The sequence below is a fragment of the Synchiropus splendidus genome, chromosome 1 (assembly GCF_027744825.2).
Source record: "Synchiropus splendidus isolate RoL2022-P1 chromosome 1, RoL_Sspl_1.0, whole genome shotgun sequence".
NCBI classification, from domain to species: domain Eukaryota; kingdom Metazoa; phylum Chordata; class Actinopteri; order Syngnathiformes; family Callionymidae; genus Synchiropus; species Synchiropus splendidus.
This window is the reverse complement of record NC_071334.1, coordinates 41,775,462-41,800,466: the sequence shown is the minus strand read 5'-3', so window position 1 is coordinate 41,800,466 and position 25,005 is coordinate 41,775,462.

Here is a 25,005-nt window from a genome sequence, read left to right as displayed (position 1 = left end):
CCTGTCTTTTATTTTGTTAAGTTTCTTTCTCTCTTGACAGTGTCAGGCGTGAATGTCAGCTATACCTTGTCCCTTTGATGAAATCTCCACTAACTTAAGGAGTGGCTGAAGGGTGCTGCGGTGCCAGATCGTGTTCATTCCAAGTCTATGCTGATCATTCCGTAGCTACTTGTAGATTCATTTGTTTGTATGTTTTTCTTGGGTTTTTTTTTTTTGGTTGGTCAAGTTCAAATTTTTGTTCTCAGTTCCTGTTCCTTGTGGATGAGCTGTCGATTGGATTCCTGTTTGGACTTCTTGGACAATTATCACCCCGATTTTCTCCGTTGGAGACTCCTTGGTTCTCATGTTTGGACATTGAACCGCATCCCATTTGTGTTGGTTTAGTCTTGTTTGATTAAATTGTGCATTTTTTGGACTTTGCTGGTACTCTGCTAGTTCCTACATCCTGCTCCTGGGTCTCCACCCTCCTCTGAGCTTTCATGAATAGATTAGACGACCATTACAGCAGCATACAAACATAAGACATGCATTGAACATTAAATACATAGACAAAGGAACAACATAACCATCACTGTAGAAACAAAAAAAATGCTGTAGAACCAGAAACAAAATGAACAAAAATGAAATGTACTTGAAAAAAAAAAAGAAAGAAATAAAAATAAAAAAAAGCCCATCAACAATACCATGCCAAACAATGAACAATGAGTCCAATCAGAAACCACGGCCGTGCAACCTCATATTGAACATGGAGCAAAAGTGGACAAGTCCGTCTCCAAAGATGTGCTGCCCAGTGCCTCCAGAGTGCGAGTGAGGCCATGAAATGAGAGCTGGATGGATAGCCATGGCTCCACGCTAACATCGTCCTTCACTCATCCACGGATGCTGAACTAGAACTGCTAGCTTGCTTGTCTTCTGGCTGTTATCGCTGACGGGACAGACCCCACAAGGCGTCTAGCTCCAGTGTGACAGCCGGCCTCGTCTGTTCCTCCCAGCTCAGCACAGTGGGAACATCAGCTAGGTTGCATCACTGGCATTGAATGGCATGTAATGTTAACATACAAAACACAAAAAGCTCAGAAAGAACAATGCAGTACAGTCAGCAATGCTTTACTCAATGCCTGTGCTATAAACACATTGTCAACACAACACACAACACACTTACAGAAAGTAGAACAGCAGGAGGCCCATGAGTCAAGTCGAGTTATCCGGCCACCATGGAGTGAGACAACAAATTGAGCACCACTGGGTTCAGTATCTGGTTGTCCTAGGAAGGTGTTGAACAGCTTGTGCTATACGATGCTGCAAGTTACAAGTCTTGCAAATGTTCTGTTCTTGAGATTGAGATCTTGCCTTTATCCATGTATTACATCAGTGACCTGATCATTCCTACTTCTAACGGTCCTTGCACGTTATATATTTTTTTGAAACCTGCCGTTTTTCAATGCAAGCTTGCACATCAGTAACGTCATCGCTGAGCGAAATTGCAGTGTTTATTTTTTTTGACCCAAGGTCGATTTTTCCAAAGTTTGACTTGCGACAAGATCACATCAGGTCAATCGAAGTGCTTGTTGTTGACACGTCACATAGCAAAACAGTCAACCTGGTGGAGCTCCATGCAGTCATCAGTGAATCAGACTCTCCATGTCTTCCTTCCTCAAAAGTTTCCCTAAACACATGTACCTCTTCCACACAACACGTTATCAGTTTCATGAAGTCAATCCAGCAAATGGCCAATTCAATGATTCCATCTGTGATTCCGTGATCGCAGCAAATCATAGAGCCGTATTGCCCTCTGTGACCTGCATGCCTCGAATGTTGTGTATTTAATCCTGTCGCCCCCGATGGACAAAGACAGGACAATTTTTTCGCAATTTTGTGCCATTCGTCGCCGTTGGAGTGCGAGGACCTTATGGTCTCCCAGATCTGTGAAATAGCCACACTAACTTTTTAATGGAACACATAACAAAATACTGTTGTTCTTTTAGTCAGCATCAACTCCAGGAAGAGGTGCTTCAAACATTTTATCAAAGTCATAGTCCCTGTTATGTCACAGTTTTTCTAACGTGAAGCGATCGTTGTTGGCAGCATTGTCCTTCTTTTTGTTTTCCACAATACAAACAAGCACAAAAGAACCTCATCTTCTTAGAGTCCCAGAAATGAACAGCTATCTATTGTGCTTGCTCATAAATAACTGGAAATGCCTTCTTTTTTAGCTACTTAGTGGGAATCAGTGCTGAAAGAAGGAGAAGGGGAGTACACAAGGAAGTGAAGCCATCCAGACCCAGTAGTGTGTGAATAGAAGTGATGAATTGGAAGAAGAGACATTGGGATAATACTCTCTGCCTCTATCTGCTCCCAGTTGGAGGATGAAGAAGACAGAAGGGAAGAGCTGCTAATAGGAAGGCTGGGTGAAAAGCTTTGGGAAAGCTCCCTGTGGTGCTGGTCTGTAATGGAGATAAGCGTTGCCATGTTGTTGTCTCACAAAAATCAACAAAAGGAACATGCGATGGGAGATTTGCGGGCCACGTCCCCAGTGAAAAGCAGGCTTTCACAGCAGCGTAATGTTTAGCAGCATTAGAAATCATTAGGGCCAGCATGGAGGGGAGAGTTTGCCAGACACCCGTGCCCCAGTTAATGCTTCTTTCAAAGCTGCCCGTAATCCATTCCCTCAACTTCGTCTATTCACCTAGAGATAGACAGGCAGGCAAGAAAAAAAGAACGTTTGTTTGTTTTAGCTAAAGCTTCCACCAATCTGCATCCCTACGCCTTGTGATCTGCACAAGTGATAAGGCAACTGCAGGCTGCAGTTTGACAAGCAGCAGGTGCCTTAGCAGGCAATAGGGGGATTTAGAGGATGATGATAAATGGGGCCAGTTTCCCACATAAAACACAACGCCCTACAGAGTGAAACGATACAATGTATGCTGAGTTCAGAGACTGGCGCACATCTTTGGAGAAAAAACAATGACCACATAGAGATGTGCAGACTTCCAGAAGGTTAGATCAGCCAAGCAATGTGCTCCCTGGATATAGAGAACGGACTCCTGCGATCTGCAGGGCCATTACTGGATGTTTTCTTTCGCAAAGAAGTTTGAGTTGTCAGGAATTTGTGCAAGTTCTTGTTTCAACCATTAAAGAGGACACCATCTCACCAATCAGGATTGTCAGTCTGATGTCACTTGTTTCAGCTGAAACTTCTTCAAGTTAAACTGTGTGTGATTGATCAGTTGGAACAACAACCTGCCCCGCCCCAGCCCTTTGAGGATGCCGATCACTGCCTGCCCAGATCAGCCTTTCATGATCGGTGGCTGATTGGTTGGAGCATCCCTAGTGAAAATCCATATATTAGCCGTGTCGTGGGGTTCAAGCTGTGAGAAAAATAGTCCGGAAAATAAGGTAACTGAAAAGCTGAAAAAATAAATAAATAAATAATAACACAATAATAACACAGATATCGGCTGGCCAGCCTGTCTTCATGCAGAGGTCATAAAATCACAGTTAGCTAAAGGTGCTTTTGCCAATTTGCCAACAAGGGAGTGAAAGGCAACAGTTGGCCACTCATGGTATGTGAATTGTGTTAGTGGCGGTGGAGGGAAATTTATTCCGCAAATTATCCACAGCAATTGAGGTATCTAGTGTTATGCAATTAATTACACAAACCTGGTCAATAACAGCCATAATGGTTTCGATTTTGCGCCCTGCTGCTCCTTCATTCTTACACAGCACTCTAGCCAACTTGTCAGAGTAGTGGTCCAGCTCTTGTCGATACTGTTGTTCCACAGTCGTTACAAGAAAAACAAAGTGAGATGAGACACAACATTAAAATCTGACGACTTATGCAGTACATCCTTCAAATGCCTTGCCAGGCCTTCCTTTCTCTTGCCCACTATCCATTCAGTAAAAATAGAATTTGTACTTGATTATAAACTTATTTAGTTCAAGTGCGACACACCTCGCTGATTTTGGATAGTACCAGACCTCCAGCTCATGGAGCTAGCTACAGACACATATGGTGTATCAGTGACCGGACTACTCGGTAATTCCAGTCGATATCATTATCGGAATTGGAAAAACTGTACTTGATTTATGAAACAATCGCAGTAAGAAGACGTTAACTTCCCTCTATTTTGAGGATGACGGCTGATTTATTCAGGTCATGTTTCGCCATGTGCAATGCAATACTTCCAATACTTCCCAGAATCTCGATCACTTGTGTGCATGCGTGAAACGCGTCTTCACCTGGTCTACACCTTTTTTTTAAATCAATCTTTATGAGTGAGTGTTTTCAGTCATACAGTGAACAACCAGAAAAGACACCGTATAAACTTCATTTTGAATTAACAATTGAAAATAAGTAAATAAAATAAGAACAAATAGAGTACATGACATTGATTGATAAGGAAAAGAAAGAAAAATTATATGAAGACAGGTTCAGGTCATTATAATGTCCAGGGTTTTGCAGCCTTTTTGTTTATTATACCTCGCAAATAAGCATCCATTTCCAACATATCCTTCAACTCATACGACATGATAGGTCGAATGTAGCTTTTACGACCCTGAAGAGCGTTTTATATGGCCAAATTGCATAAAGTGCATATTCGTACCATCAAGTTATTAGTGTATCAGTGGTGTGGTGCAACGGGAAGAGCGCTGTCTGTCGCAGCGGGAGACCCGGGTACGGATCCTAGTTAGCTGCTTCTCTTTTCTGAGGTTAGGGTGAGAATGTTAGGATAGGTGATATAAAGCTGCTGTCAGATTACACATACACAACTTTCTATACGGTGGTATAGAAAGTTATTAGACATCATTAGACCGTGATGAGATTGTTTACTTACTTGCTGCGTCACTAAAACTGGTGTAGTCGCACATCACCCAGTCCAGTCATAGTCCAGCTACTTGGCTACATACTACTTTAGTGTCTTTAATGTCTGAATGTGTCTTTTCACACAATTTTTTTGCTCTCCGTGCAATGAAAAAAAATGGCTGAGATGGCTTGCTTCTCTCAAAACCTGTTAGTCTGTAAACTTGTAGATCAATGTTCCACTGTATGTCAAGTACCTATAATATTAATAAGATACTTGTACCATTAACAGTGACTGATACCTTTCAATTAATACCGCTCTTGGAGGCCTTTTTATATTCATCTATGAATGCTGGCATATCTGTTGGTATGACCTACATTTCTGTGTGAACAATGCTCAAATGTCATTTAAAGAAGTCTTGACTGAAAACGTACACCAGGACCCAACACAATGACAAGTGTAGCTCTGCTGCAATCAGCTTGATGAATTTAGTTATGAGGCTATAGGTCATTAATGTTGAGTTGAAAGTATGAAAGTATGAAAGTATGAAAGTAAATGTGATGGGCAGATGATACAGGACTTTCCTCCACCCTCAGTCAAATGTGATTGAACTTGTCTTAGAGCTTCACAATTGGAACAGATTTCATGCTCGTACTCAGTGGGCTTGTGATGTTCTTCCAAATTAGCTAAGAAGCCAAAGGAAAGGGGGAAAAATCGTGGGGTTGATGGGCTAATAACTGCCCAAGCATAAGCCACTATATAGTAGGGAATGAATTTAACCCCTGTTTGTCTGGGGACCCATTAGCAAGACCAGCCAGCTTTCTACCCCCCTCCTCCTCGCATAGACCCTCAGTCCTGCCGGTTCCAACGAGCTAAGCAGCTCCAGTACAGTGCCAGAGGCCAGACCAACCTCCATCCAGGGACCAAACCTCAGTGAACTGTCATTTGTCTTGGCCATTTTGCCAGAGCTGCAGGCAACTTTAAGCCATGATCATTTAGAGGAGCCAGTATATCGGTACATGAGACTAAAACACTATTAGGAAGCATGAGTTTTGGTGCTTTGATGATAAGATAAGATACACTTCTCACAAAGCATACATTTACTGTTACAGGAGCTCTTAAGTTGATATTGCAAAAACAGAAATAAGTGAATGGTTAGTGCAAACAGGTAGTCATTATAACATATTTATAAATATACAATATTGTGCCACAACGTGGGCTGGGGTGTTATGTATAATGCACAATATCAGGATTTATGTATGATGATGGTTGACTGGTAACTACACAGTGTTAACTACACAGTAGAGTTGTGCAGTCTGAGTGCAGTGGGGATGAAGGACCCGCGGTAGCATTGAGGGTGCCTCAGTCGTCCACTGAAGGAGCTGCTCAGCTCCTCTGCATCCTGGTGTGGTGGGTGAGAGCTGTTATCCATAATGGAGGTGAGCTTGGCCAACATCGCCCTCTCACTCACTTCCTCCACAGAGTCCAGTGCACAGCCCAGGACAGAGAAGAACTGTACCCTCCGGGTTGGCACAGTGCTGTCCATGCAGAAGTTGATGTAATCGGTGATGCAGTGAGTGAGACCATCAATGTCATTGCCAAAAGAGACACAAATTGTCCATCCTGTGGTATAGAAACAGCCTCTCATTGGCTTCCTCAGTCCTCTTCTGCGCAGGTTGTCTTCACACTTTGGTGTGTATTGGGGGAGCAGGTATACCAGGTTGTGATCGGTGCATCCCAGTGAGGGAATGAGGGCAGAGGTGTAAGCGTCACATTTGCATACAGCAGGTCCAGTGTCTTATTGTCGCTGGTGTGACACGTCACATACTGCGTGAATGTTGGGAGAGAGGTGGAGAGGGAGGCGCGATTGAAGTCTCCGCTGATCATGAGAAGGGCTTGTGGATGGCGAATCTGGATCTGGCTGATGGAATGTACACGCGCAACACAAGCACATGAGAAACTCTCTCGGTAGCTAAAACGGCCACCCACTGACGATGAGCAGCTCCAGGTCCCGCGTGCACAGCTGTTCCTTCACGTGCAGGTTAGCCGGGTGACACCATCGCTCAGTCACAAAAACCGCCAGCCCACCTTCTTTCGTCTTCCTGCTCCCCGCCGCGTTCCAGTCCATGCACACAAGTATGAATCCATTCAGGGAAACCACAGAGTCTGGAATAAGTTCATTCAGCCACGTCTCCGAGAAACTCAAGAGACAAGAGTCCTGGTACTCCTTCTGCTGCCAGGTCAGTGCAGACAACTCCTCGGTCTTGTTGACAAGAGAGCGACCATTTCCCATCATGACAGATGGAATATAAGGCCTCCGCTTGTTTCGTCCACCTCTGCAGGCTTGTCTTTTTCTCCATATAACAAAGCACATCAGGTTTATCCACGTAGAGCAGAACCGTGTGTAAGTTGTCACGCCCTCAGAGCCGTTGCTGAAGTTGAATGGATCCAAAAAGGGAAAATAAGTGTAACAGAAGGTTTCCCGTGTGCATAGGTGCACAACGAACTACCCACTTTGTAAAAAAATGATGAGAAGTGCCTATGTGGAATAGCAAACAGGAAAAGTGGGAAAAGGAGGTACGGAGCTCCTGCGACACGCAGCTGGTCACCCAGCGCCATTTTTCAAGGTAGTTCAGGTAAAATTCACTTTAAAGATAAACAAATAAAAACTGTGTGTTCGTGTTTCTCCACAGAGCGTCAATTTCTCTACCACGAGACTAAAGTGACGGCTGAAGGCCTTTCTCAGCCGGATAGTTCACAGTATCTCCTACTGTCTCCTGGCTGTGCTGCTAAGTGTCTTTCCGAAGAGTCTGTGTTGCTGTCAGCAGTCACACGTACACTTGTCAGCGCCGGACATCCTCAGATGGCCTTCTCACTTTTGCACAGCCCCCACCATTGGTGTTACTCAGGTTTGGTTGAACTGCTGTTTTGTTTTTGTGGATTTTTTTTCTCTGCTCTGAAATAAGATCCAGTTTGTCTGCACCTCTGCCGGAGTTGCTCGGTTGTGACTGCTTTATTTTCCTGTTCCCACACCCCTCAGTGGAGTATATGTCTCTTTCTGTTCAACGTCGCTGGAGACTGGCCATTTACCAGGACTCAACAAGAGCTGTCAAAACCAATTCTGCCAATGGCGGGTGTTGAAAGCTGGCATGGTAGACATTGAAGAAAAGCTGGCATGCAGCTGTCACATTAGTCCTCATTTTTCAGTGAGTTGGGGGAGCAAAATTTGTTGGTGGAGTTTTTAAGTTTTAGACCTATGAGTTGTTCCTATTCATTAGATAAGCATGAAGTCAAGTCTTAAACACAGGATGCCATAAATCATCACACATACAATCATGCTATAATCACAGGGACAATTACACACTTAAACAAGCACAATATTTTTGTTGCAAGTCAGAGGTGGACATCCTCCTGTCTTTAGAGCCTTTTCTCGAGAAGCTCCCATGAATCATTGCCTCTTATTTCTTTCACAGCGCGAGGGAAATCCCATTAAGTGGAGCGCTGTGTTTGGCTCACCCCAGTTATGTCTTAATAGCTGTAATTTGGAAAAGAGAAAAAAGAAAAGGGAAAGAATGGAGAAGAAAGCCTACTCAAAACACAAATTCCAGTCAACAAAACAACCCCCTGCAATCCCACCACATTGATTTGCATTATAATATCCGAGTGCTAAAAATATTTAAACCAAATTGTGGCTGGCTATTTATACTCACGTGGGCTCAGGCAGCAGCTGTTTCCTGTTGCAGCAGGAACAACCTACTTACTCATCTCAGCTTGAACACGTTTGCAAATATATGATTCTTTAGATTATGGCTGTGATTTAAATAAATGAGTGACAAGTTAAGACTAAGTTCACCACGTTTTCAGATTTTAGAGGCTCACGTCAGTCAAGACAGTGTGTCACCTGGTTTATTTTCAGTGGATCTCTGCTGGGCAGCAAAACTTTAGCGCTGTCACGCCAGCTATTGTCATGAATTTTGGGTGTACAGTGTGTTGTTCACCATTAAGGTAGCATGGAGAAGCTGGTCTGTGCTAGGCCAAACTCATCATTTATATTTATAAGTGTATGAACTTGTGTTTTTGAGAAACACCAGCCATCTTGCAGACATCACCGTGAAACACTGAAAGTAGATGGATGTGTGTTGCATCTTCTGTTCATTGCCAATGTGTATGTGTCTGACAACACTGACGTTCTTTTGCTGAACACAGAAGGATCATGAATCTGAGACTTGTGTTTGCATTTCGCTAAAATTCAATGTACCAACAATCGGTCCAATGGTGATGCAGACTGTATGTAGGGGAAGGTTTCATCATTGACCAGCGCTCTCACCTTTCCTCTGCATCTCACCTTTGTCTGATTACTAAAAGTGGGTCTGTTAGACCAGGTCTGTTTTTCTGGATATCTTTGTGGCTTGGAGTGAACAACATCTTAACTTGAATGTCATTAAAACGAAAAATCTGGCGGCTAACTTCAGGTGGGACAAGAGGACACAGGTGCTGCAATTGAATTCAAGGTGGGAGATTTGATATATTTTAGGGTCCAGTTGATGATTATTCACACTGTAAGGTTTCATGTATTGTTTGTGTAGCTACTATGCTCATTGTTTAGCTACATTGCAGCTTTTTCAGGGAGCGCACCCTGAGGTTCCACACCAGAAACATACAACAAGAAGTCCCACCTTGAAGAAGAGAAGTCCTGTCCTAGAGAAGAGAAGTCTCACATTTGAGAGGAAGTGGAACAATAACATCCCAACAGAACCAATTAAAGTCAGCTTTGTGTTAACTGTGTATATACAGTATATGTGTTGATTTCCTGTGTTCCGGGCCTTTCTCCATTCAAGCCGAATTTAAAAGCTTTTCTTTTTGTCCTTTTTGAAGTTCCCCATACTTTGAGATCATAATGACAAGGCAAGGACTTAACAACACATTTATCTGTATCAGGAAACTGCGTGTCTATTTACGACTGCACTCGGAGCAGGCACAAAACGTCCAAACTGAAAAAGACCCTCTTATTACATCGGTATAACAATATACAGTATATTTTCAACAGAAGAATTTCACTTGAATAGTTCCGGCACACGTTAAAAGTAGGAAATTACAGATGGGGACATGTTTGATCGTCCTTTGTTTACTTGACAAGACACGGCAACGTGATGACTAATAATTTGAAGATTTACCGCCAAGTTTGATTCTCCACAGCCTCTATGCTTCATGTATCTGGATTTCATCTCTTTGGTTGTAATGCAATGATTTCATGGCGATTTTCTGCCTATGAATCCAAGGTATTATCCATGCTAATGCTTTTTTCTAATGCTACTATCATCGTGATAATAGCAACTAATCCTGCCGACGAGCATTCGCACCACTAGCTGTTGCTGGTGTGATCCACATAATTCCACTAACTAATGCACCAGCCTCTCTCAGAACTTACTGACTGCCGCATGACACAGATGAGCATCATCCGCTTGCTCTGCTGAAACATTTCAAGAAACTTAAGAGTTGCATTGTTTACACTTAAATGTTTTCTTTTTTCTCAAATTAGGAAGCTTTGTAGTCTCTTTTTCCATGAAAAAAAAAATGTTGTGGTCTAGGTGCGTTACACAATTCAAAATATTAGTCATGTCTGCTTATCGTGATTTTATTTGAGATAGTGATATATCAAAGAAATAACTCGCATTTAAGTTAAGGGCAGTGTGTGGGTCTGTTTGACACAGTCTCACTGCTCTTGTTAGTAATAGATGAAAGACTCTTATTTATTTGCATCAATGCACGTATCATTTAGATAAGTAACCAAAACCCAGCCAAAAAATGCATAATTAAGACGGAAAAAAAAGTGTATAAGTTAAGTCGCATTGGAGTGTGAGTCACGCCTGTCAAAAATGCATAATAAAGAAGAAACGCATTTTGGAGGAATTTTATTTGATAAAATCCGAGACCAAGAACAGACATTTCATCTTGAAATGCAATTTAAAATAGTAACCGATTAGAGGACAACAGTGTGAATAGGTGTATGTATGCTAAAGTAACACAATCAACCGCATGACGACTAGACAACGTTGCATGACCTTCGGTAAAGTTATTTATATTCATCTCCTTGGCAACTACCTGGGCGTGGAGACGCAAAGTGCACCATTGGCATTCTCTCCCGGCAGCACGTTGTTCTAGCACCAATCTAACTATGCCACTTAGCTTTTAGCCTGCGATTAGCTCTTTTTGAGTAGCCTCCCCTTTTTGCCAGTCCTTCACAAGTTCCTCGTTCAATCCAAACTTTCTTTGTGCTGCTTAATGATTTATGATTTTTTTTTTGGTTGCCATTCATATTCAGTCCTTTGCAGTTGTTACCGGTAAATTTACGGTGGTATGGAAGTAGCAAGCAAGTACAGTTGCACAAGCATAGTGCGCCCTCTTACGGTTGTCAGTGTCAAAATAACAAAGAAAATGATAAAGTGACTCTGGACTATAAGTCGTGCCCCCAGCCAAACTGTTAAAACAAAAGTGCGACTGGAAAATATGGTCAGTCAGTGCTGTATTCTAAGCAGCATGTCATTATCCCAGTTTTGATATCCATCCAATATCTTCATCATACAGTTTCTGAAAATGTCAAGTTTTCTTCACCTGCGATCGTTTCTGAAATCCTGATGAAAGAGATGAATGTATTTTCAGTCTTCTACGAAATGATGTTCATTCAAAGTGATGATGTGCCATTCATAAAGCAATGAAGCCCACTTGGAATACGTTCTGTCCATACAAAAAGCCCTTTATAGTCATACAGGTCGCTTGGGGACTCTGGGGAGAATTCCTGAGCGTCTGCCAACCCAAGATTCATCGTCCTGTGTGTTTGGGCCACCCTTTCCCGAGCACTGCTCACTATTTTATTTGGCCCTCTTGAGGTTCAAGAATAGGAGAACAGTTGTGTTCCCTAGCTGCTGAGCACGGCAGATTTCTCTGCGTTTACTTTTTCTCCACTCTGTGGGAGGATAAAGATGTCTAATGCTGTAAAATAAAATAAAAAAAATAACTGGAAGCCAGCCATATTTGAGTTCGAAGAGGGAGCAGGGGTAGAGTGATGAGCAGTGAAGAAAGGTAGGTGCTAAGCTTATATTTTTTATTGTTTCATTCGCTGTCCATGGCTAAAATCTATCTCCAGAAGTCATATAAAGGAGATTCTCGCACAATATTTACTGACTGATGAGGAGATTCATTGATGGAAATTGCTGAGTAAAATAATGTAATGACACAGACACCAAATTTCCAGTGCAGTTGAACACAGGTGTGTATTTGCTTTTGCCTCTTAAAAGATAGTTTAACCACCCAGCATCGGCAGGATATTCTAATAAATTGATTCTTGTGTGTGTGTGTATATATATATATATATATATATATATATATATATATATATATAAACTTACAGTAATCTGATTTAACATTGTCGTTGCTACTGATATACTTCATGAAATTGAGTCAGAAGTAATGTGTTTGCTGTGTACGTTAACAGAATGTGTACAAACAACAACAATGAATTTTGAGGTTGTTGGATAGATATTTCCTCTTTTCTTGATATAGCATGAAGTGGGCTGCTCATTTTAAAAATGACCTTTTTTGCTTTCAACTTCAATTTCAAATGATTAGTGTTTCTTCTCTTTGCCATCCAAGTTCAACATGGCAGATCTTTGCACTCACTGACTGAACCTCATCAGCCGTGCTTTTGTGCGACTGACAAGCGAGAAGATGCGTGTCCCTTAACAGAGCTGCTGCTTGGCTCGTCTGTCCCTGCTAAGACGGGATGTGTGCTGTGCTTTGTTACCAATAACCTGCTTGTTTGGGCTGGGATCAGTGTATTTGTGAGTGTGTGTATGTGTGAGGAGAGTAGGAGTACTGAGAAATCCCATTACAGAGCCAAGTTGCTGCCACGCTTTCCCCACCAATACACACTGTGAGCCCGCTGTAATCCACTCACACACTTGCCACGCACACTTGTTTGTTCCTGCACATACACCAACACCAACAGCTCCTGAATCGGTGGTGAGCAGTGTATCTTTGCGCGCTGTTGATTTGCATGACAGCTAAGGGGCCATTTTTTGTAAAAAGGTATGCCTGTGTGTACTTTTAAGATGAAGACTATCATTCCCTTCACAGAGGGATTGATTAGCAGCAAAGAGCATGGGCTCAGTGTGAAAGCTCCTTTGATACATAACATTCATTTCTCAAAAGGCCTTATGCACACGTTACTTCCATAGTGGTTCAACGTGTCAACCTTTATCAAGCTGCAATGGGAGACTTGGATTGTGTTTTTCAAATTCAGCCTTAATCTGACAACTACTCTGATCAATTACAACATCATTACCAAGGGGTCTAATCTCCTGTGGTTAGATCCAAATGTTCACAGAACAACAATTGGAAGTGATGCAGTTGTGGAGTGAAGGCTGGCCTGTGAGGTCCAATACACCGAATACATGACGACAGTGTGTCACAGCAGCATTGTGACTGTTGAACTTTGTGTGTTCATCTATGTTTGGTTTGTTATCCAACTGATCAACAGCATAATTTGCTTTTATTATCATTGATTTACTGCAACAGACATTTTTTTTTTTCATGCAACTTGGACTTGTCTCACACAACAATAATGTGTGGTAGAAATTGTACTTTATTTTGAACATGCAACAATGTCATCTGACCATGAGATTAAGTCATGTGCGACACCAACACTCACAGTAGACCACAAATATTTACCACTGAGGGTCACGATTCGGATCGGAACTGTTGATAAATCCATTCATAACCAAATGTCCAAATTCCCATGATTGATATAGAGCACGGCGTCACTCGAACACTACATGGGGCGGACGTAAACAAACATGACTGACCACTAGATCCATCTCTCTCCAGGCTATTTCTGACACTCGATCCTGTGGAACATATTAGCAGTTACGTAACAAAACAACGAGAACTCAGTACACACTATTCTTGGAACATCGTCATAAAAAAGAGAGAAAGGGCTTATTTCATCACTTTTCACTTCGCATGTACATAAAATGTTTTGTGTATACCTGCAGGTTTGGGTGTGTTCTTTGTTCTTGAAATATGCATTGCCTTTTGCCAATAAAGCACAGCTGGTAAAAATCTGTGCAGTCTAGAGCATTTTTAGGGATAAAAATTGACACGGAAAAAAAGTGATGCAAGATCAGGCATTTTTGGCCACAAGATTGCTTTTGTTCAGGCATTCCTGATGTTTGTTGTTGTTGTTATCATCCTAGCTGCGATGTGTCTTGCGCATCACAGTGATCAATGGACCAAGAACTCCTGCACTGACAAAGGTTCCGTGTTGCGATGTTGGGTGAGCTGCCCGGAAAGATGTTCTGAGGGTGGCCTCACAGCCCCGACTCCACCCCCACCGAGACGCTTAACTGCAAAATGGCAGTGTGACATTGACAGCGAGGGAGTTTATTTACATCATGGCAGAAGCAAGACCTCATAGTGAGGAGTCCAGGAAGAGAAAGTAAAAACTGTAAAGTAAAACTGACAGAGCAAGATTCCAGACAAGAGTCAATATAGGAGATGCATTTACAACCTGGCAGTAACTGAGAGCAATGAAAGGCTTTACTTCCTGAAGTGGTGATGCTTCTACTCGACTTGTAAGTAGTTTTTGGGTTTGCAGCTGTCTCAGTTGTGTCAGTAAATCATTTTTAAGGGAAACAAATGTGTATATGCTTATTATTTGTAAGTGTACTATATATATATTTGCGGCAAAACTGGGACTGCGGTGCTGAAACAGGCGGTAGATATATTTCTTGTATGGCGTGCTAAACAAAGTTTTTCAATTACTTTATTGTCACCGAAAATAACTTGTTCATGTTCTAACACAATTACCGATGTCTGCTGTTCGTCGTATTGCACTGTTGAAGCGTACAGTGAACGTCTAGCTGGCCAAACCGATTAGTAATGATGCTCTTAAGCGCACAAGTCATGTATTTAAGTCATGTAAGTCAATATATTATGATGGAAAACTGACTTGTAAGTCGTTTTTTTTATGATAGATTACATTTGCATTGAATACTCGATAGTGATTACCAATATCGATTACTAGGAATTTTTTAGTTTAATCTCTTAAAAATCAAAATAACCACATCCTTAAATGTAAATATGAACAAAATAGCAATATATTTGAACAAACAAGGGAATAATCCTGACTGGAATGTAAATCTGACTGGGAATAGAAACACATCACCCTGATTCAGTCGTTTCCGCGTCCGTCTGAATGGCCCATTCATGTACGCCTGAGCCACGGGATGTATGCACCTGAGGTATTTGGTTTCTGGTGTTGCTGCAGTGCGTCTTCGTCTTTTCACACCAGTCAGTCACGGCTCTACTCTATTAATTGTTTACATACACGCAACTCACATCGCGTTCGGTCACATGATTCCCCAACATGTCACCCAACAATATATGGAAGGGACAAATGGACTTTTCTTTACATTTATCAATTAGTAATCGATACTTGAACATAGTAGGTGATACCAAAACGTGTCATTCTGGTATCAATATATTGATACCATGGTACCGATCCCCCATCACTAAAAGCCAGCAACATGGATTAGCTCCGACATTAGCTGCTAACCGCGAATGTCCATGCATTTATCAGACAGAAAAAACAATTTAGCTGTCATGAGCAGTGTTTATGGTCCATCTGGTTTGGACAACTGTTACATGCTATATCTCATGTTCTATCTGTAGATGCTGCAACGGAGTCCTCTGTTCTGCAGACCTGCTCGGAGCTGGAAAGAGACGCGACCAGCACCAAATTTCATCATCCCTGGCAAACTTCTCTTATAATAGCAGAATAGTTTGTAACTCTCACGTGCGTGTCCACAATCAACTCGAAATAAAAGTGTGAATGGACGTTTTGATGCGCGCTCTGATCACTGTATGCTTCGTATTGAAACATGCTGAGTCATGATGTAATAAAGCCATAAAAAAACATCACAATGACTGATGTTTGTTGCTTGCAGAACGAGAGTAGTACATTCCAACTGGAGATGTGAAGAGACATGTTGATGGCTGCATCTTACAGATTTATTTCTCATTACTAAAAGATAGTGATTCGTTGTCAGCAATTCAGTAAATGTCAAAACTTCCTCCTTTTCTTCATTCTGAAACGTGCAATCGAAATAAAACTTTATTATCTGGGTACATTGGCCATTCAGCCTCTTGCTGGATCGGTATTCTTGAACTACCCAATACTACTTTAAGGCGGAACCATAAGAATCTTGTGTTCATGTGGGTTCCAACAGGTTATCATCAGTGTTTGCCACAATTATGCCTCTATCAATAATTATACTGAATTTTTTACAGAATGTGTCATGCAACATCTTTCCTCTCCCACTTGCTGCTTTAACTCTTGGCTTGTTTTTCAGATAGAATTTTGGTGCAGTGGCAACCAATTTCCTTAGTACCTCCAAACCAGGTGCAGGTGGCGCTGCACACGCTGCATTAAACTTGAAAGGCAAAAAATCACTTATTTGTCACATTACCTGTCTCCCTTGTCCTGCCACTGAGCCCTCACTCACTTGGTGTGTGTATGTGTTAGGCACTGAAATGGTTCCTCACACATCGACCCTCCATCGTGTTCTCCTCGACGCTCTCCCTCTCTCACTGCCTCCTGACCCCGGCGCCATCTTCTCTATCTCATCCTTTATGCATACTGACAGCCACCCCCTCCGTTTATGGCACTGCATAACATTCCCTCATTACCGGCCAGGACGGAGAAACCCAAATGCAGCAAGGAAAGAAGGAGTCATAGGAGGGGGTACGGGTGCGATGTGGAGAGGTAGAGGGGAGAGGTGCCACTGATGACATTTGCTTTGGCTAGTATTAATCTGATTCATTTGGCACGCCATGAAGCATCACTTTAACTATTTATCTGCTGTTCTTTTTTTTCTTCTGACATGCATGCACACTCTTCACATCGAGCCTTTATTGTGATAGGAAACTCTGAAGAAAAAAAATGACGCAGTACAAATGCATGAATGACGCCATTGCATAAATGCAATGTTGTCAGTGTATTTTATTTTTTTTATTTTGGTGTTTATACTGTCAACGACTCCATTGATATGAGGACGGTTGTGTTGAAAATCATATAAAAATACCTGCAGGTAGGGATGGGTGTCATAAACTGGTTCCTTATCAGAACCGGTTCAAAATTGATTCTCTGGGGTTGTTAACAAATGTTCTTTCTGGTTCCTCTTGTCCTGACTGTGAAGTTCACCTCTACTCACTGACGACGACTGCAGCTGATCACAGTTGTGGAAGGGTTTCAGCGGCGACGGATGGTAAAGTGTTCATACGGCTTCATTTTGTTTACAGAGAGAATGCAGCTTTAGGACATCCGAACCCCTTCGACATCATGGTATAATGATGAAAATGTGTTCCGTGTTTGATCAGTGATGGTGGACACCCCAGAGCTAACAGCTACGTTGACGCTTACCGTGGTGCTAACTGTTGTTGTTGTCAGAGGTCATTTATTTGCTTTTAATAATGTCACATGTGTCTGATTTGCGCCGCTACTGTGCATGTTTTTGCAGTGATGTAGTGAAGTGTCGCCAGCATGTGTGGTTGTCCTGCACCAATGATAAGAACCAGAACTGAACACAGGAGCTACACTGAATGCATTATTGAAGATGTCATGTTTATATTGTTATTCAAATAAGACCGTTTAAGCATGATGAGCAGATATATGAAACAAGATGTATACATGTACACTGATGTTTACGTCCCATCGTTCCCAGAAATACACCTCAACCCTTACTTTCGGCTTTTATTTGTATGAGGTGCAATGTCATTAGTAGTATCGCAATTATCAATCTTTGCGTGAGTCGCTAGAGCACAGGTCCTCAAAGGGCCGCAGTGGGTGCAGGCATTTGTTCCAACCTATCAAGAGGACACCTACTCACCAATCAGGTGTCTGAAGACTGTCATCGGTTGATCGTCAGTCTGGTGCTGTTTGTTTCAGCTGACACCTGACTAGTTCACCCGTTTGCGCTTTCAGGGCTGGAACAAAAACCTGCACCAACTGCGGCTCAGTTTGACACCCTTGCGCTAGAGTTAGTGTGCTAAAGCTTTCTGTGTTTTGATCTACAAACTGAATTACATCCCATTCTCATGTTAAAGAATGCAACAGCAGAGTCACAAAACCAACATCTGCCCACCCACATCACACAAAAATTGCCCACCAAAACCCTTCTTATTTATTTAGTAATTAATAAGTAATAGCTGTAATACAAAGCCTGATCCATTCCTATTTGTCTGTTTTGATAATTAACTCTGCATCCTTGCATTATGTTAACAATTGTGAGCTATATTCCAAATTTAAATGAATAAAGTGAAATGTTGAGAATATTTTCATTTTCATGACTTCTTATTCTCTGACATAAGTAAAATTAAAAACATAACAGCATTTAAGGACTAATTTCCACCTGCTACAGCTAATAGTTGCAAAGGTAAATTGGAATTTATTTTTATTTATTTTTGTTTTTATTTTTACCCGTGAAAAAAATGAGCCAAACTGCATTTTCATTTTCTTCAGGTTTCTATGGTGGCTGAGAAATGCAAAACAAATTTACAAACTTTTGAAACAAATTTGCAAACTCTTGGAACAAATTTACAAATAGCAAAACACTTCAAATGAATTTACAAACATCTTTACCAAACATTTTTTTTCCTCTGTTTGTTAGTGTATTTCCATAATGTGTAAATGTGTTTTCAGAGTTTGTAAACCTGTTTATAGCGATTGTAAATGAGTTTTAACAGTTTGTAAAACGGACAGAGGATCTTTATGTATTTGGTCGACTTGCAATGGCAAACTGCAATTGGTAAGTGGAACATCCCAGCAACCACTTCCAGATCACGTCCACAATGTGGTCCCCTTCCTTTCAGTACGATTCTTAGGGAAATGTGCTCACACTGAAAACACATTTACAAACTTTGAAAACACAGTTACAAACTTGTGCAAAAAAATGTGTCCCTTTTGTATTATTTTCCAGAAGCCATCTCATTCAGATGAAACACAGACAACATTTGGTGACTGGCATTGCTGCAAGTCAAAACACTGACAAATATATTTTCCATAGACAGTGAACTCCAATAACACAGGTGTATTTCTCCCTCTTTGACAACAGCTGGGAAAACTGTCACTGGCAAACTGTCCACCACAGGTTCCAAACTTGGTCCAGACCTCATCCATTCAACAGTCTGAATAGCTGCTTCTGTATGCTCTAGAGTGGGCCCAGATCTCAGTTGGCAGAATGACTCTTCCAGAATGTGGGCCGGCGGTAAGGAGCATACAAATGAAAATAGCAGCGCGTGTCTCTCTGAAGCCAAGCATCTGCTAAGCATGTTAATGGGGATCAATGGAAGGGCAGAGGCAGGAGATCGAGGGGTTGATTGGCTGGTCGTCTCCTCGCTCACACTGCCACAGCTCCCCATCCTGCCTGCGCTGCTGTTTACAGCCAACACAAGCTGCTGCACCAAACAGCAGCGTATGTGCGGATCTGTTGTCCCATCAGGGTTTATTTTAAATTACAAGTCACGGTTGTCAGTATGGAACAGAAAACTGGCCATTGTGCGTTATATCCTCTTCCAGTGTTGCGGCGCCACCAATGGCATAGCTATTCATAATGCATCTAGACAGTCAAAGTGAAATACAAACTCATGATGCATTACTCAGTAATTTTCAGCCACATATGTAACACTCTGGAAAAACATTTTTCTTCCGTCGTTGTATAAGAGGACAGAGGTTGTGAGTTTAGCATCGACGCTTCAGGTGAATGTAATGTACAGAGATTCATCTGCACAATGTTTTGCTTGCTTGAGTCCAGGCTCATTTGACTCAAAATCCTATATCCACAGTTCACATTTTCACGGAAATTCTGCTTATTCCACATAAGGTAGATTCGGGCTACCTCATATCGGTGTGATGGCAAACAGGGCAAGAGTACTCAGCAAAGGCTTGGCGTGAAGAGATGGCTGCAGTATGCGCAGAGTTAGTGATTTCAAAAGGAAACAGGAAACAAAACACATAACATATTAGGGCAGGGGTCTTCAAGTGGTGTGCACGTTTTGGGATCCAGCCAGCGAAATGCATAGTTATCCACCTGTAGTATCAACCTGTATCAGTTAATAGTCAGTCTGATGATCCTGAGATGCTCCCAGGCCAGTGAAGATATATAATCCCTCCACCTGGTCCTGGATTGACCCATCACTACATGGGTCTCCTCCCAACTGGCAGTGCCTGAATCACCTCCAAAGGGAGGCATCCAGGGGGCATCCTCATGAGCTGCCTGAACCACAACCTCTCAACATTTGTTTATGTATTATATATTTATACAATTTATTATTTATTACATTTTTCATTATCTATGTATTATCTACTGTATTTACCTATCTTCACTTTCTTTTATTTATTTTGTTATGATATTTGTTTATATACTATGGGTGTTGTTTTGCATCATGTGTTGGTTTGACAGCTTGTGTCTCAGTGTCTTTGTTGTCATTGGCTGCCATGACATGTTGAATTTCCCCACTGTGGAACTAATAAAGGCCATGTTCTCTATCTCCATCTCCATCTAATGTAATCTAGTAATTGTGCCTTGCTCTCTCTACCTGTCTCTCCTCACTTCCTATTTCCTGGACCTCCAGTATGCCTACGTGCTGTTAAGTATTAAAAAAAAATGTTATTTATGTTATTATAATTTTATTTTCATGATGAACAGTATAAACTCCAGCATTTCCCAGTCAGTGTGTGCTTGTGGGGCCTGCCTCAGTGTGGAAACAGTGTACACTGGCTGGCTTTGTGTTTGTCCAAATTGCTGTCAAGCATTCATACTGCAGCTATGAAAGACCTGCTGTGTTCTCAAGGCCTGTCCATCACTTTCTGGTTTGTTGGAGGGGTGGTGGGGTTCTACAGGGTTCTCTAAATCTCCAAACATGGTGATTGTCCATATCTGTTTTTCTATGCTAATTTATTATGAGTGTCCAACAATAAAGAGCCAAAACCCATGGTAAACATTAGCGTGTTGAACTCTCATGTCAGCTCAGTAGATGTCAACAGTTAAAATGTGAAAAGAATCCCCATTTCCATGTACTAGATAGCGCAAATAGAAAGGAAAAAAAAAGTTTTTCACTTGGAGGAAGGAGTCAAGACAACTGCCTCACTTTTCACTGCCTCATCTTTTTTTATTATTATTATTACTTAAAAACATTGACGGCATCCAATAATGCAAACTTTCTCTGACATTTGTCGCTATGGCATCTAACAAATGTTAACATTCGCTAGAAACTGAGGACCATTTTCGAAAAATGATTAAAAAATGTGCTCACAGCATCTAAATTTACTGTGGCCATGACTCTCTGTTACTATAATCACAATATCCAAAGGCTCTACACATAATTACTGTGGATGGTTTAGCTTGCATCTGAGTGTGAAGTGTGTACCTCGAGGTCTTGCTCCCGAGTGGGGGGATAAGGGTGTTGGAGGTTGGTCGGCGAATCGACGCAGACGGGGCAGTATTGCACTGTGTAAGAGAGAGCCGAGCCAAAAGGGAAAGCTTTCTATTTAGTGATCAATCTTCATTCCAACCCACAGCTGTGGTCACAGAAAGAATGAGATCCTGGATACAAGTGGCTAAAATTTGTTTTATTTGACCGGTGACAGGCATCTCCCTTCGAGATAAGGTGAGAAGCTCTGTCACTCAAAAGAGACATTGAGTAGAGCCGCTGCTACTCCACGTTGAGAGGAGTCAGGTGAAGTGGTTCGGACATCTCACGGGGATGCCCCCTAGGAGCCACCCTCTGGAGGTTGTTTCAAGTACGGCCAGCTGGGAGGAGATCGAGGGGTTCACTCAGGATCAGGTGGAGGAGTCATCACTGGCCAGGGAACATCTGAGCGCCGACTGGTGGATGTTGCCCAGGAGAATGGCATTTGGCTCTCCTTGTTGAAAGTGCTGTACCTGCAACCTGGCAACCGATTAGTGGATGAAGATGGATGGATGGATGGAACTAAAGAGAGACTATTTTTGAATAAAAACTACAGAACAAGATAATGTATCAATCTCAGCAGTGTAAACCCCTCCCTCACAGGGAACATTTTTCTGTGCTACATATTATACAATGTCACCTGATGAGACATCCATGATGGAGAATGAATGAGATAGCCTTGATGCAAAGAACATTTAAGTTCAGATAATTTCAGGACATAACCACTAAAGATGTTTGTGCACTTTATGCAGCAACAGGTTCGGTCATCAATGGAGCATTCCACTGTGATGATGAAGCTAGTGTCTACCGAATCAATTGAAATGATGATGATGCTGGTATCCCAATCCAATCCAATGTTTGTACCAAGAATTAAAATAATTCAAATTATCTGGAGAACAAATGCTAAATGCTATATTCATTAGTTAAATAAAAGCACCTGTAATATTTGTAATGCCAGACAGACCTGTCAGAGACCTCCTGTTGAGACCTCTGACAAAAGCTACCTACGATGCACTCGGTTACAGAGAAACTGAAGATGTGGTAAACCAATGTATGTATATGTATGTATACATACCACTTCTCGACAAAACACTATCCTGATAGTTAAGCAAATTAATGAGAGTCACCATCACCCAGAAAAGCGGATGATGGTGACTTTAGGAAGAGAGGCCAGGGAAAGGGTTATGGCAACGAGAAACCTCACAATGTCTCCACAAGGATAGAAATACAAGTGTGTGTGCGTGTGGTGAGACGTATGAAGCTGAATTTGCAATGTCATACAGCTGATTAGGTCGCTAGTCTATCTATGCTGTGTCAAGGGAGCCCCAGATATCAGCTACACCATCCCCTGGCACGTCATATCCATCACTTCTATGCACCTGTCTCACACAAACTCACACAAACATTCCCTTGTTTGTGTCAGGGAACATCGCTCTCTTCGATGTCGCCTGCTTAGGACCGAAGCATGAACACTGGCTGTCACGCTGACACCCAAAAATGATTGCCTAAACTGAGTGGAATAAACGCTGAGGGAGGAGAAGACATGGAGAGTGAGGGGATGCAATTTGTGGAAAATCTCACCAGATTAGGTGCGGGTTAAGAGAATATTGATCTGTGTGCCGAGGACTGTTGATCTCTCTAAGCAGGCACAAGACAAATGGGAGCAAACAAAAAAATCGAGCTCCTTGCCTGCTCTCCATGGACAGGCTCTCTCTGTGCTGATGCCAGTTTTACCTCTCCTCCTCCCTCATAGTGCTACATGACATTTTGCTGGAAAGGTGTTGTGGACAACCCAAACCAAGAGTGTGTTGTCGTACAATTTTACACTAGAGTACGGTCACATGATGGCCCAGAAAACCAATTTGTTGCGTTAGCCTGGATAAGTTCAGACTTTTAAAATGCAAGTAACCAGCTGAGTCCGACTACTGTGGATAAATTGGAATTTCTCTTAGTCAGACTAGAAGACATGGACAATGTGGTGAATAGCTGGAGCCGAGTAGCAGGACTGTGACCAGACTGACTGATGTGTGACCGCACAAGCTTCAGCTACGCAGCGTAGGTAAACAAAGTCACTTATCACGGTCAAGTGATGTCTTATAACCGTTTGTACAATGGAGAAGTTGTGTGAGTAACCTAATGCAGTATGGGTGTTCCTCGATCTTAGCCAATGTCAGCAGTGAACATGACAAACCTGATATCAGCTGTGATCTGCAGATTTGTCTTCAACCTCGTTCACTCAGGTCGTTTTGATTCTTATAAGAAGACATGATTTGTCGATTAAGGAGATGACATCACTACCACGTAAGCAACTGTTAGCATGGTTACTAAGTGAGTCGAGGCTCACGACCGTGATCAAAAGTGTGACTCAGTACTTTAGATACTCCACACATATTCTTGAATACATAGACAAGACAATTTCAGCAATATTTCATTTTATTCAGAAACGTGTGAGTTAATTCCAAAACCAGCCGAAGGCAGCCTGGTGATAACCCATGCGCAGATTCTGGGCCACCTAAGTTAAACTAGTTCATCAGTCAGCACCATTGCTGTCTACAGACTTCAATTTAACAATCTGAAACAGCTCCTTGCTGACTGGTCAGCTCCCACTGCTCTTTGTCAACAGTCATAGGACTGAAGATCTCACGGCGCCACCGCTCGTCATGGAGGTGAACCACTCATAGATTGCTTCTGCATTCCGTGTAAACTGGGAGAGCATGACGCTATCAGACTCAGCGGCTTAATCGAGCTATTGCCGTGGTCGGGCTGCGCTCGGGATGGAACCGCAGTCACTGAGTTGGGTCGAACTATGATGCCCCTTCAACTCTCCAGCATGATCTTGTCAGTGCACACCTCAGCTAAATGTTGAAAAGCAGGAGTTTACTTGACTGCTGCTGAGTGAGTCTGAAGGTTGCCTTGATGATTAGCTATTTTTGCCCATTTGAACTGTGCAAGGGTATCCAGAGGGGTGAGGAGCTTGATGAGGGCCATAGTCTTGGCCCGGCTTCCAGTCGCGTTGTTTGATGAAGAACTCTGGGCAGAGGCCCGGGTTCATCCGCATCTGCTCAACATCAAACAGCCTGAAGCAAAGGACTGCGGCCCTCGGGGACCCCTCCAGCACTGCAGGATAGGCAGGTACACGCTCTCCCAGTAGTAGGGGAGGTAGAGATCAGGCATGATCGGGGATGGATCTCCAGCGAAAGGAAGGAAGAGAAGCTATGAAGCTATGCCTTAGGGAATTGTAATGTCAATGGGCTGTCACTCGATTACATTTTTTAATGTAGTAGATTGCACTAAAGTCTTAGTTAACTTGTGATTAATCACAAATTAATCACACTTTTTGAGTTACTTCCAAACCTCTGATACATTACAAACATTATAAATGCATGACATTTTATGGCCATTTTAAGATCTGTTCTAAATGTAACTAATAGGAGGAAATCTGAATGAAAATGAGCCCTTAATGGCCAAGATGGAGATTGAAAGGAGAAATACCCTGTTATAGGACACTTTTATTGCTCATTGTTTTAACATGAATGTAGTGCTGTATGAAACAAGCGGCTGTGTGGAGCTCCGCCCCTGGCAGCGCCTGCGGTGTTAGGGAACCAACACCATTTCACACTGACAAAAATTACTCCATCATATTCCCTTGTCAAATGCTGACGTGGCATACTCCGTGGAC